The sequence below is a fragment of the Oncorhynchus gorbuscha genome, linkage group LG25 (genome assembly GCF_021184085.1).
Source record: "Oncorhynchus gorbuscha isolate QuinsamMale2020 ecotype Even-year linkage group LG25, OgorEven_v1.0, whole genome shotgun sequence".
NCBI classification, from domain to species: domain Eukaryota; kingdom Metazoa; phylum Chordata; class Actinopteri; order Salmoniformes; family Salmonidae; genus Oncorhynchus; species Oncorhynchus gorbuscha.
In genome coordinates, this window is record NC_060197.1 from 47,169,704 (window position 1) to 47,183,278 (window position 13,575).

The window sequence follows — 13,575 nt, forward strand, 5'->3', positions numbered from 1 at the left end:
TACAGGGTCAGTCTGTTACAGGGTCAGTCTGTTACAGGGTCAGTCTGCTACAGGGTCAGTCTGTTACAGGGTCAGTCTGTTACAGGGTCAGTCTGCTACAGGGTCAGTCTGTCTGTCTTACAGGGTCAGTGTTGTAGTCTGCTACAGGGTCAGTCTGCTACAGGGTCAGTCTGTTACAGGGTCAGCTCAGGGTCAGTCTGCTACAGGGTCAGTCTGCTACAGGGTCAGTCTGCTACAGGGTCAGTCTGTTACAGGGTCAGTGTTGTAGTCTGTACAGGGTCAGTCTGCTACAGGGTCAGTCTGCTACAGGGTCAGTCTTACAGGGTCAGTCTGTTACAGGGTCAGTGTTGTAGTCTGTTACAGGGTCAGTCTGTTACAGGGTCAGTCTGCTACAGGGTCAGTCTGTCTGTCTTACAGGGTCAGTGTTGTAGTCTGCTACAGGGTCAGTCTGTTACAGGGTCAGTCTGTTACAGGGTCAGTCTGTTACAGGGTCAGTGTTGTAGTCTGCTACAGGGTCAGTCTGCTACAGGGTCAGTCTGTTACAGGGTCAGTCTGTTACAGGGGGTCAGTGTTGTAGTCTGCTACAGGGTCAGTCTGCTACAGGGTCAGTCTGCTACAGGGTCAGTCTGCTACATGGTCAGTCTGTTACAGGGTCAGTCTGTTACCAGTGTTACAGGGTCAGTCTGTCTACAGGGTCAGTCTGCTACAGGGTCAGTCTGTTACAGGGGTCAGGGTCAGTGCTACAGGGTCAGTCTGTTACAGGGTCAGTGTTGTTGTCTGCTACAGGGTCAGTCTGCTACAGGGTCAGTCTGCTACAGGGTCAGTCTGCTACAGGGTCAGTCTGTTACAGGGTCAGTCTGTTACAGGGTCAGTGTTGTTGTCTGTTACAGGGTCTGTCTGTTACAGGGTCTGTCTGTTACAGGGTCTGTCTGTTACAGGGTCTGTCTGTTACAGGGTCTGTCTGTTACAGGGTCAGTGTTGTAGTCTGTTACAGGGTCCGTGTTGTTGTCTGTTACAGGGTCTGTCTGTTACAGGGTCTGTCTGTTACAGGGTCTGTCTGTTACAGGGTCTGTCTGTTACAGGGTCTGTCTGTTACAGGGTCTGTCTGTTACAGGGTCTGTCTGCTACAGGGTCTGTCTGCTACAGGGTCTGTCTGCTACAGGGTCTGTCTGCTACAGGGTCAGTCTGTTACAGGGTCAGTGTTGTAGTCTGCTACAGGGTCAGTCTGCTACAGGGTCAGTCTGCTACAGGGTCAGTCTGCTACATGGTCAGTCTGCTACATGGTCAGTCTGCTACATGGTCAGTCTGCTACATGGTCAGTCTGCTACAGGGTCAGTCTGTTACAGGGTCAGTGTACCATCAAATCAAAATCAAATCAAATGTTATTTGTCACATACACATGGTTAGCAGATGTTAATGCGAGTGTAGCGAAATGCTTGTGCTTCTAGTTCCGACAATGCAGTGATAACCAACAAGTAATCTAACTAACAATTCCAAAACTACTGTCTTATACACAGTGTAAGGGGATAAAGAATATGTACATAAGGATATATGAATGAGTGATGGTACAGAGCGGCATGGGCAAGATGCAGTAGATGATATAGAGTACAGTATATTCATATGAGATGAATAATGTAGGGTATGTAAACATTATATTAGGTAGCATTGTTAAAAGTGGCTAGTGATATATTTTACATCATTTCCCATCAATTCCCATTATTAAAGTGGCTGGAGTTGAGTCAGTGTGTTGGCAGCAGCCACTCAATGTTAGTGGTGGCTGTTTAACAGTCTGATGGCCTTGAGATAGAAGCTGTTTTTCAGTCTCTCGGTCCCAGCTTTGATGCACCTGTACTGACCTCGCCTTCTGGATGATAGCGGGGTGAACAGGCAGTGGCTCGGGTGGTTGTTGTCCTTGATGATCTTTATGGCCTTCCTGTGACATCGGGTGGTGTAGGTGTCCTGGAGGGCAGGTAGTCTGCCCCCGGTGATGCGTTGTGCAGACCTCACTACCCTCTGGAGAGCCTTACGGTTGTGGGCGGAGCAGTTGCCGTACCAGGCGGTGGTACAGCCCGACAGGATGCTCTCGATTGTGCATCTGTAGAAGTTTGAGTGCTTTTGGTGACAAGCAGAATTTCTGCTGCGCCTTCTTCACGATGCTGTCTGTGTGGGTGGACCAATTCAGTTTGTCTGTGATGTGTACGCCGAGGAACTTAAAACTTACTACCCTCTCCACTACTTTTCCATTGATGTGGATAGGGGGTGTTCCTTCTGCTGTTTCCTGAAGTCCACAATCATCTCCTTAGTTTTGTTGACGTTGAGTGTGAGGTTATTTTCCTGACACCACACTCCGAGGGCCCTCACCTCCTCCCTGTAGGCAGTCTCGTCGTTGTTGGTAATCAAGCCTACCACTGATGTGTCGTCCGCAAACTTGATGATTGAGTTGGAGGCGTGCGTGGCCACGCAGTCGTGGGTGAACAGGGAGTACAGGAGAGGGCTCAGAACGCACCCTTGTGGGGCCCCAGTGTTGAGGATCAGCGGGGTGGAAATGTTGTTGCCTACCCTCAACACCGGGGGCGGCCCGTCAGGAAGTCCAGTACCCAGTTGCACAGGGCGGGGTCGAGACCCAGGGTCTCGAGCTTGATGACGAGTTTGGAGGGCACTATGGTGTTAAATGTCGAGCTGTAGTCGATGAACAGCATTCTCACATAGGTATTCCTCTTGTCCAGATGGGTTAGGGCAGTGTGCAGTGTGGTTGAGATTGCATCGTCTGTGGACCTATTTGGGCGGTAGGGGCTGGGGATGCCGTCTGGGCCTGCAGCCTTGCGAGGGTTGACACGTTTAAATGTTTTCCTCACGTCGGCTGCAGTGAAGGAGAGTCCGCATGTTTTAGTTGCGGGCAGTGTCACTTGCACTGTATTGTCCTCAAAGCGGGCAAAAAAGTTATTTAGTCTGCCTGGGAGCAAGACATCCTGGTCCGTGACTGGGCTGGGTTTCTTCTTGTAGTCCGTGATTGACTGTAGACCCTGCCACATGCCTCTTGTGTCTGAGCCGTTGAATTGAGATTCTACTTTGTCTCTGTACTGACGCTTAGCTTGTTTGATTGCCTTGCGGAGGGAATAGTTACACTGTTTGTATTATACCATGTAGCCTAGTCTCTGTAGGTCTATATATCAGATACTTACAGGCTTTGGGCCTTATGTCTCTCCTCTCCTACGTCTCTCCTTTCCCAGCCCCAACAGAAGTTGTTAAACTCAGTAGACCGCTGTGTAGACGAGGCCCTGGAAGGCATTGTCTCTAGCTCTGGATGTCTCTCTCTGCTGAGGGGCCACAGGGTGGTGGTCAGGGCTGATCTGGAGGTCCTCAGGGGACGAGTGGCCCTGCTGTCTGGAGGGGGGTCTGGACACGAGCCAGCACACGCAGGTAGGACACTCGTTTACCTGTATAGACACATTCAGACACCAACGTTGTAAATCCAGGGGACTGGGACTCGAAGTCCAGCGACTGTCAACCCTCTTGATGAGGTCTCTAGGTGTTGGTTTGTATGCACACACACACAGTCCCTCTCTGCTGAGGGGACACAGGGTGGTGGTCAGGCCTGGAGGTCCTCAGGGGACGAGTGGCCCTGCTCTCTAGAGGGGTGCCTGGGCACGAGCCAACACAGACAAGTACTCTCTGTCTCTGATCTCCCACCCCCTCTCTCCCCGTTTCTCCCTACCCTACCCCCTCTCTCTCCCCCTCTCTCTCTCCCCCTCTCTCTCTCTCCCCCTCTCTCTCTGTCTCTCTCTGATCCCCTACCCCTCTCTCCCCGTCTCTCCCTCCCCTTCTCCCTCTCTCCCCCTCTCTCTTCCCGTCTCTCCCTCCCCTTCTCCCTCTCTCCCCCCAGGGTACATAGGTAGCGGTATGCTATCAGCAGTGGTTGCAGGTGGTGTCTTTGCCTCCCCTCCCCGGCCAGTGTTCTAGCGGCCATTTTGTGTCTAAGTGACGCGGGGTGTCGGGAGTTCTACTCATCGTTAAGAACTACACCGGCGACCGCCTCAACTTCGGCCTCGCTGCGGAACAGGCCCGTAACCGCGGCGTCGCAGTCGAAATGGTGATTGTCGCCGACGACTGTGCTTTTGATCAACCCAGTAAGGCCGGGAGGAGGGGCCTGTGTGGGACGGTGTTCGTTCACAAGGTAATGGATCAGTGTTTCATCTTTTTTTGACCGCGTGTTACAAATGACAGAAGTATAGCGTTTTTATGTTTTAGATGTATAGGATTTTTAACCCCGATCGATCATCTAGGACTGTTTTGATGTTAACACGTCGTGTGAAAGAAAGTCATTGATCTCTTTTCCTCTCGCTCAGCTTGCTGGGGCTCTGGCTGAAGAAGGTTGTCCATTGGACGAGATCGTCTCCAAGGTGACAGAGGCAGTGAAGGGCATTGGTGAGATAGACACACACACACACTCACAACCGTTTCAGCCAGTCAGCTTTTCTCTTATCTGTACCTGTCAGTTTACACTCCTCTAGTATTCTCAGAGATTGTGTGTTTCTACTGTAGGTACTCTGGGGGTCAGTAGTATTCTCAGAGATTGTGTGTTTCTACTGTAGGTACTCTGGGGGTCAGTAGTATTCTCAGAGATTGTGTGTTTCTACTGTAGGTACTCTGGGGTCAGTAGTATTCTCAGAGATTGTGTGTTTCTACTGTAGGTACTCTGGGGGTCAGCTTGTCTCCCTGCAGTGTTCCAGGCTGTCTGCCTTCCTTTGACCTGCCTGCTGGAGAGATGGAGCTGGGACTGGGTGAGAGAGGGAGGGAGAGAGCTGGGACTGGGTGAGGGAGGGAGGGAGAGAGCTCGGACTGGGTGAGAGAGGGAGGGAGAGAGCTCGGACTGGGTGAGAGGGGGAGGGAGAGAGCTCGGACTGGGTGAGAGGGGGAGGGAGAGAGCTCTGACTGGGTGAGAGGGGAGGGAGAGAGCTCGGACTGGGTGAGAGGGGAGGGAGAGAGCTCGGACTGGGTGAGAGGGGAGGGAGAGAGCTCGGACTGGGTGAGAGGGGGAGGGAGAGAGCTCGGACTGGGTGAGGGGGAGGGAGAGAGCTCGGACTGGGTGAGGGGGGCGGGAGGGAAGGAGGGAGAGAGCTGGGACTGGGTGAGGGGGAGGGAGAGAGCTGGGACTGGGGGAGGGAGAGAGCTGGGACTGGGGGGGAGGGAGAGAGCTCGGACTGGGGGGAGGGAGAGAGCTCGGACTGGGGGGGGGAGAGAGCTCGGACTGGGGGAGGGAGAGAGCTCGGACTGGGGGAGGGAGAGAGCTCGGACTGGGGGAGGGAGAGAGCTCGGACTGGGGGAGGGAGAGAGCTCGGACTGGGGGGAGGAGAGAGCTCGGACTGGGGGAGGAGAGAGCTCGGACTGGGGGAGGGAGAGAGCTCGGACTGGGGGGAGGGAGAGAGCTCGGACTGGGGGGGGGAGAGAGCTCGGACTGGGGGGAGGGAGAGAGCTCGGACTGGGGGGAGGGAGAGGGCTCGGACTGGGGGGAGGGAGAGGGCTCGGACTGGGGGGAGGGAGAGGGCTCGGACTGGGGGAGGGAGAGGGCTCGGACTGGGGGGGGGGAGAGGGCTCGGACTGGGGGGGGGAGAGAGCTCGGATTGGGGGAGGGAGAGAGCTGGGACTGGGGGGAGGGAGAGAGCTGGGACTGGGGGGGAGGGAGAGAGCTGGGACTGGGGGAGGGAGAGAGCTGGGACTGGGGGGAGGGAGAGAGCTGGGACTGGGGGGGGGGAGGGAGAGAGCTGGGACTGGGTGAGGGGGCGGGAGGGAAGGAGGGAGGAGCTGGGACTGGGCGAGAGGGGAGGGAGAGAGCTGGGACTGGGTGAGAGGGGGAGGGAGAGAGCTGGGACTGGGTGAGAGGGGGAGGGAGAGAGCTGGGACTGGGTGAGAGGGGAGGGAGAGAGCTGGGACTGGGTGAGAGGGGAGGGAGAGAGCTCGGACTGGGTGAGGGGAGGGGAGAGCTCGGACTGGGTGAGAGGGGAGGGAGAGAGCTCGGACTGGGTGAGAGGGGAGGAGAGAGCTCGGACTGGGTGAGAGGGGGAGGGAGAGAGCTCGGACTGGGTGAGAGGGGGGAGGGAGAGAGCTCGGACTGGGTGAGAGGGGAGGGAGAGAGCTCGGACTGGGTGAGAGGGGAGGGAGAGAGCTCGGACTGGGTGAGGGGGAGGGAGAGAGCTCGGACTGGGTGAGGGGGCGGGAGGGAAGGAGGGAGAGAGCTGGGACTGGGTGAGGGGGAGGGAGAGAGCTGGGACTGGGGGGAGGGAGAGAGCTGGGACTGGGGGAGGGAGAGAGCTCGGACTGGGGGGGGAGGGAGAGAGCTCGGACTGGGGGGAGAGCTCGGACTGGGGGAGGGAGAGAGCTCGGACTGGGGGGAGCTCGGACTGGGGGGAGGGAGAGCTCGGACTGGGGGGGAGGGAGAGCTCGGACTGGGGGGGGGGAGAGGGCTCGGACTGGGGGGAGGGAGAGGGCTCGGACTGGGGGGAGGGAGAGGGGGACTGGGGGGAGGGAGAGGGCTCGGACTGGGGGGAGGGAGAGGGGCTCGGACTGGGGGGAGGGAGAGGGCTCGGACTGGGGGGATGGAGAGGGCTCGGACTGGGGGGAGGGAGAGGGCTCGGACTGGGGGAGGGAGAGAGCTGGGACTGGGGGAGGGAGAGAGCTGGGACTGGGGGAGGGAGAGAGCTGGGACTGGGGGGAGGGAGAGAGCTGGGACTGGGGGAGGGGGAGGGAGAGAGCTGGGACTGGGTGAGGGGGGCGGGAGGGAAGGAGGGAGAGAGCTGGGACTGGGCGAGAGGGGGGAGGAGAGAGCTGGGACTGGGTGAGAGGGGGAGGGAGAGAGCTGGGACTGGGTGAGAGGGGGGAGGGAGAGAGCTGGGACTGGGTGAGGGGGAGGGAGAGAGCTGGGACTGGGTGAGAGGGGGAGGAGAGAGCTGGGACTGGGTGAGAGGGGGAGGGAGAGAGCTGGGACTGGGTGAGGGGGGCGGGGGAGGGAAGGAGGGAGAGAGCTGGGACTGGGCGAGAGGGGGAGGGAGAGGGCTGGGACTGGGTGAGGGGGCGGGAGAGAGCTGGGACAGGGTGAGAGGGGGAGGGAGAGAGCTGGGACTGGGTGAGAGGGGGAGGGAGAGAGCTGGGACTGGGTGAGGGGGGCGGGAGGGAAGGAGGGAGAGAGCTGGGACTGGGCGAGAGGGAGAGGGCTGGGACTGGGTGAGGGGGGCGGGAGGGAAGGAGGGAGCTGGGACTGGGTGAGAGGGATGGAGGAAGAGCTGGAGCTGGGACTGGGTGGGTGAGGGAGGGAGAGATGGAGCTGGGACTGGGTGAGGGAGGGAGTTGGGACTGGGTGAGAGCTGGAACTGGGTGAGAGAGGGAGGGAGAGATGGAGCTGGGACTGGGTGAGAGAGGGAGGGAGAGATGGAGCTGGGACTGGGTGAGAGGGAGTGAGGGAGGGAGGGAGAGATGGAGCTGGGACTAGGTGAGAGAGGGAGGGAGGGGGAGATGGAGCTGGGACTAGGTGAGAGAGGGAGGGAGGGGGACTGGATAAATTCCATGTTTGGAATCGATAACTTCTATGGGGGGAGAAAGAGCAGTTAGTAATTTAGATCATGTTGTTTTTCTCCTCAGGTATCCATGGTGAGCCTGGCATTAAGAGGTCACAGGTCAGTGTAATAGTTAGGTTACAGTGTTGGCATTAAGAGGTCACAGGTCAGTGTAATAGTTAGGTTCCAAATGGCCCTCAATCTGGTCAAAAGTAGTGCACTGTTCTATTTACCCTCTATTTACCCTCTATTCACCCTCTATTCAACCTCTATTCAACCTCTATTCACCCTCTATTCACCCTCTATTCACCCTCTATTCACCCTCTATTCACCCTCTATTCACCCTCTATTCAACCTCTATTCAACCTCTATTCAACCCTTATTTAACCTCTATTCAACCCTTATTCAACCTCTATTCAACCTCTATTCAACCTCTATTCAACCTCTATTCAACCTATTCAACCCGTATTCAACCCTTATTTAACCTCTATTCAACCCTTATTCAACCTCTATTCAACCTCTTTTCAACCTCTATTCAACCTCTATTCAACCTCTATTCAACCTCTATTCAACCTCTATTCAACCTCTATTCAACCTCTATTCAACCCTTATTCAACCCTTATTCAACCTCTATTCACCCTCTATTCACCCTCTATTCACCCTCTATTCACCCTCTATTCAACCTCTATTCAACCTCTATTCAACCTTTATTCAACCTTTATTCAACCTCTATTCAACCCTTATTCAACCTCTATTCAACCCTTATTCAACCTCTATTCAACCTCTATTTAACCTCTATTCAACCCTTATTCAACCTCTATTCAAACTCTATTCAACCCTTATTTCACCTCTATTGAACCCTTATTTCACCTCTATTCAACCCTTATTCAACCCTTATTCAACCCTTATTCAACCCTTATTCAACCCTTATTTCACCTCTATTGAACCCTTATTTCACCTCTATTCACCCTTATTTCACCTCTATTCAACCCTTATTCAACCCTTATTTCACTTCTATTGAACCCTTATTTCACCTCTATTCAACCCTTATTCAACCCTTATTTCACCTCTATTGAACCCTTATTTCACCTCTATTCAACCCTTATTTAACTAGGGCAACTCAGTTTAGAACGTATTCCTATTTTCAATGACGGCCAAACCCGTGTGACGCTGCTCTATCAGTGTGTCGTATTTCATTGGGGCCTGAGACGTTGTTGGTTTGCCATGATGGATCTATTTCAGGTGACCTCGGCGGATGAGGTGGTGAAGACCATGGTAGACCATATGACCAACCCTGCCAGCCAATCACATCTGTCTCTGAAGTCAGGTACAAGGACCACCCCATTTAATCAGTGCAAAGTTCAACCGTGTCCCCCCTCCTTTAAACCGTGTCCCCCCTCCTTTAAACCGTGTCCCCCCTCCTTTAAACCGTGTCCCCCCTCCTTTAAACCGTGTCCCCCCTCCTTTAAACCGTGTCCCCCCTCCTTTAAACCGTGTCCCCCCTCCTTTAAACCGTGTCCCCCTCCTTTAAACCGTGTCCCCCTCCTTTAAACCGTGTCCCCCCTCCTTTAAACCGTGTCCCCCTCCTTTAAACCGTGTCCCCCCCCTCCTTTAAACCGTGTCCCCCCCCCTTTAAACCGTGTCCCCCCTTCCTTTAAACCGTGTCCCCCCCTCCTTTAAACCGTGTCCCCCCTCCTTTAAACCGTGTCCCCCCTCCTTTAAACCGTGTCCCCCCCTCCTTTAAACCGTGTCCCCCCCCCCCTCCTTTAAACCGTGTCCCCCCCCCTCCTTTAAACCGTGTCCCCCCCTCCTTTAAACCGTGTCCCCCCTCCTTTAAACCGTGTCCCCCCTCCTTTAAACCGTGTCCCCCCTCCTTTAAACCGTGTCCCCCCTCCTTTAAACCGTGTCCCCCCCTCCTTTAAACCGTGCCCCCCCCCTCCTTTAAACCGTGTCCCCCCCCTCCTTTAAACCGTGCCCCCCCTCCTTTAAACAGTGTCCCCCCCCTCCTTTAAACGGTGTCCCCCCTCCTCCTTTAAACGGTGTCCCCCCCCTCCTCCTTTAAACCGTGTCCCCCCCTCCTCCTTTAAACCGTGCCCCCTCCCTCCTTTAAACCGTGCCCCCTCCTCCTTTAAACCGTGTCTCCCCCTCCTACCTCGTCCTCCTAACCGTGTCCAGTCTCTCTCTCTCTCTCTGGTACAGGTGACAGTGTGGTTCTGTGTGTCAACAACCTTGGAGCTCTGTCTTGTCTAGAGATATCTGTTGTTACTAGATCTGCTATACGCTACCTGGGTAAGACTCATGGCTCATTGCTTAACTGTTATCGTGAATAACAATGTATAATATTGTATTTTATTGCTTTATGAAAAGCTAATTGTTAACCTCGTTATTCAGGTTACCTTGTTTACATTCTCTGTGGAATCTCTTTTTTTTTAAATATTTTTGTTTGTTTGTTGTTGCCATGGTTACAGAGGGTCGTGGGGTGCTGGTTGCCCGGGTGATGTCGGGGTCATTTATGACATCACTGGAAATGGCGGGAGTGTCTCTGTCAATGATGAGAGCAGACCAGGAGATACTCCGACTGTTTGGTGAGAACACAGTCACCTGGTTGAGAACACAGTCACCTGGTTGAGAACACAGTCACCTGGTTGAGAACACAGTCACTCCCGATTACACACACAAACCTATCACCATGTAACACTGGCTTGTCGTTTCTCTCCCTCCCTCCCCATCTCTCTCTCTCTCTCCCATCTCTCTCTCTCCCATCTCTCTCTCTCTCTCCCATCTCTCTCTCTCTCTCCCATCTCTCTCTCTCCCTCCCCATCTCTCTCTCTCCCTCCCCATCTCTCTCTCCCTCCCCTCCCCATCTCTCTCTCTCCCTCCCCATCTCTCTCTCTCTCTCTCCCCATCTCCCTCTCTCCCCATCTCTCTCTCTCTCTCCCCATCTCTCTCTCTCTCTCCTCATCTCTCTCTCTCTCTCCCCATCTCTCTCTCTCCCTCCCCATCTCTCTCTCCATCTCTCTCTCTCTCTCTCTCTCCCTCCCCATCTCTCTCTCCTCTCCCCATCTCTCTCTCTCCCCATCTCTCTCTCCCTCCCCATCTCTCTCTCTCCCTCCCCATCTCTCTCCCTCCCCTCTCTCTCTCTCTCTCTCTCTCTCTCTCTCTCTCTCTCCCCATCTCTCTCTCTCTCTCTCCCTCCCCATCTCTCTCTCTCTCTCCCTCCCCATCTCTCTCTCTCTCTCTCTCTCTCCCTCCCCTCTCTCTCTCTCTCTCTCTCCCTCAGATGCCAAGACCACAGCCTCTGCCTGGCCCAACCTCAGTACTGTGTGTATCAGTGGGACAAGTTACATTCTGGACCCTCCAGCGAAAGACACGCAGAGACCTCGCACACATCTCTCGGTTAGGACAACACTCACCTGACACCTAACACAGAATCTCGGTTAGGGTCTAGCTCAGTGGGTCAACAGTCTTCTCTCCCTCCCTCCCCATACCTCTCTAGCTCAGTGGGTCATCAGTCTTGAGGCCCTCTCAGGATACCTGGGTCTAGCTCAGTGGGTCAACAGTCTTGAGGCCCTGCAGGATCCTGGGTCTAGCTCAGTGGGTCAACAGTCTTGAGGCCCTGCAGGATACCTGGGTCTAGCTCAGTGGGTCAACAGTCTTGAGGCCCTGCAGGATACCTGGGTCTAGCTCAGTGGGTCAACAGTCTTGAGGCCCTGCAGGATACCTGGGTCTAGCTCAGTGGGTCAACAGTCTTGAGGCCCTGCAGGATACCTGGGTCTAGCTCAGTGGGTCAACAGTCTTGAGGCCCTGCAGGATACCCTCCCTCAGATGGGTCAACAGTCTTGAGGCCCTGCAGGATACCTGGGTCTAGCTCAGTGGGTCAACAGTCTTGAGGCCCTGCAGGATACCTGCAAGGTCTAGCTCAGTGGGTCAACAGTCTTGAGGCCCTGCAGGATACCTGGGTCTAGCCAGTGGGTCAACAGTCTTGAGGCCCTGCAGGTACCTGGGTCTAGCTCAGTGGGTCAACAGTCTTGAGGCCCTGCAGGATACCTGGGTCTAGCTCAGTGGGTCAACAGTCTTGAGGCCCTGCAGGATACCTGGGTCTAGCTCAGTGGGTCAACAGTCTTGAGGCCCTGCAGGATACCTGGGTCTAGCTCAGTGGGTCAACAGTCTTGAGGCCCTGCAGGATACCTGGGTCTAGCTCAGTGGGTCAACAGTCTTGAGGCCCTGCAGGATACCTGGGTCTAGCTCAGTGGGTCAACAGTCTTGAGGCCCTGCAGGATACCTGGGTCTAGCTCAGTGGGTCAACAGTCTTGAGGCCCTGCAGGATACCTGGGTCTAGCTCAGTGGGTCAACAGTCTTGAGGCCCTGCAGGATACCTGGGTCTAGCTCAGTGGGTCAACAGTCTTGAGGCCCTGCAGGATACCTGGGTCTAGCTCAGTGGGTCAACAGTCTTGAGGCCCTGCAGGATACCTGGGTCTAGCTCAGTGGGTCAACAGTCTTGAGGCCCTGCAGGATACCTGGGTCTAGCTCAGTGGGTCAACAGTCTTGAGGCCCTGCAGGATACCTGGGTCTAGCTCAGTGGGTCAACAGTCTTGAGGCCCTGCAGGATACCTGGGTCTAGCTCAGTGGGTCAACAGTCTTGAGGCCCTGCAGGATACCTGGGTCTAGCTCAGTGGGTCAACAGTCTTGAGGCCCTGCAGGATACCTGGGTCTAGCTCAGTGGGTCAACAGTCTTGAGGCCCTGCAGGATACCTGGGTCTAGCTCAGTGGGTCAACAGTCTTGAGGCCCTGCAGGATACCTGGGTCTAGCTCAGTGGGTCAACAGTCTTGAGGCCCTGCAGGATACCTGGGTCTAGCTCAGTGGGTCAACAGTCTTGAGGCCCTGCAGGATACCTGGGTCTAGCTCAGTGGGTCAACAGTCTTGAGGCCCTGCAGGATACCTGGGTCTAGCTCAGTGGGTCAACAGTCTTGAGGCCCTGCAGGATACCTGGGTCTAGCTCAGTGGGTCAACAGTCTTGAGGCCCTGCAGGATACCTGGGTCTAGCTCAGTGGGTCAACAGTCTTGAGGCCCTGCAGGATACCTGGGTCTAGCTCAGTGGGTCAACAGTCTTGAGGCCCTGCAGGATACCTGGGTCTAGCTCAGTGGGTCAACAGTATTGAGGCCCTGCAGGATACCTGGGTCTAGCTCAGTGGGTCAACAGTCTTGAGGCCCTGCAGGATACCTGGGTCTAGCTCAGTGGGTCAACAGTCTTGAGGCCCTGCAGGATACCTGGGTCTAGCTCAGTGGGTCAACAGTCTTGAGGCCCTGCAGGATACCTGGGTCTAGCTCAGTGGGTCAACAGTCTTGAGGCCCTGCAGGATACCTGGGTCTAGCTCAGTGGGTCAACAGTCTTGAGGCCCTGCAGGATACCTGGGTCTAGCTCAGTGGGTCAACAGTCTTGAGGCCCTGCAGGATACCTGGGTCTAGCTCAGTGGGTCAACAGTCTTGAGGCCCTGCAGGATACCTGGGTCTAGCTCAGTGGGTCAACAGTCTTGAGGCCCTGCAGGATACCTGGGATCCAATCCAGTTAGTCATATTGTTTCCTCACTTTTTTTTTTTTTAAACGTCATTTTTTATCTTTTGAATACACACACAGCTGTAAATGAATATCTTTCTGTGTGTCAGGTCCTCTCAGTGATGTGATGCGGAAGGCTCTAGAAGCGGTGTGCTCTTCCCTTCTACAACGCCAAGAGGAACTAAACTCACTGGACAGGGCATCCGGGGACGGAGATTGCGGGAACACTCATGCCCAAGCTGCCAAAGGTGAATACATTTATTGCATACTTGTAGATACAATATGCAACATTTATGAACAGTATTCATTTGAGTTTGAGTTTATTTTTACAGGGACAGTGCACAGAACAAGGACAGCATACAGACAGAGCAACATAGAACAAGCAAGACATAGCATACAGACAGAGCAATATAGAACAAGCAAGACATAGAATACAGACAGAGCAATATAGAACAAGCAAGACATAGAATACA

At 54.8% G+C, this 13,575-nt stretch overlaps 1 pseudogene; it reads left to right on the forward strand.

Annotated features, from left to right (window-relative positions):
* The first annotated feature begins 3,883 nt into the window (after positions 1 to 3,883).
* LOC124013878 overlaps positions 3,884 to 13,575 on the forward strand; it is a 16,822-nt pseudogene continuing 7,130 nt past the window's right edge.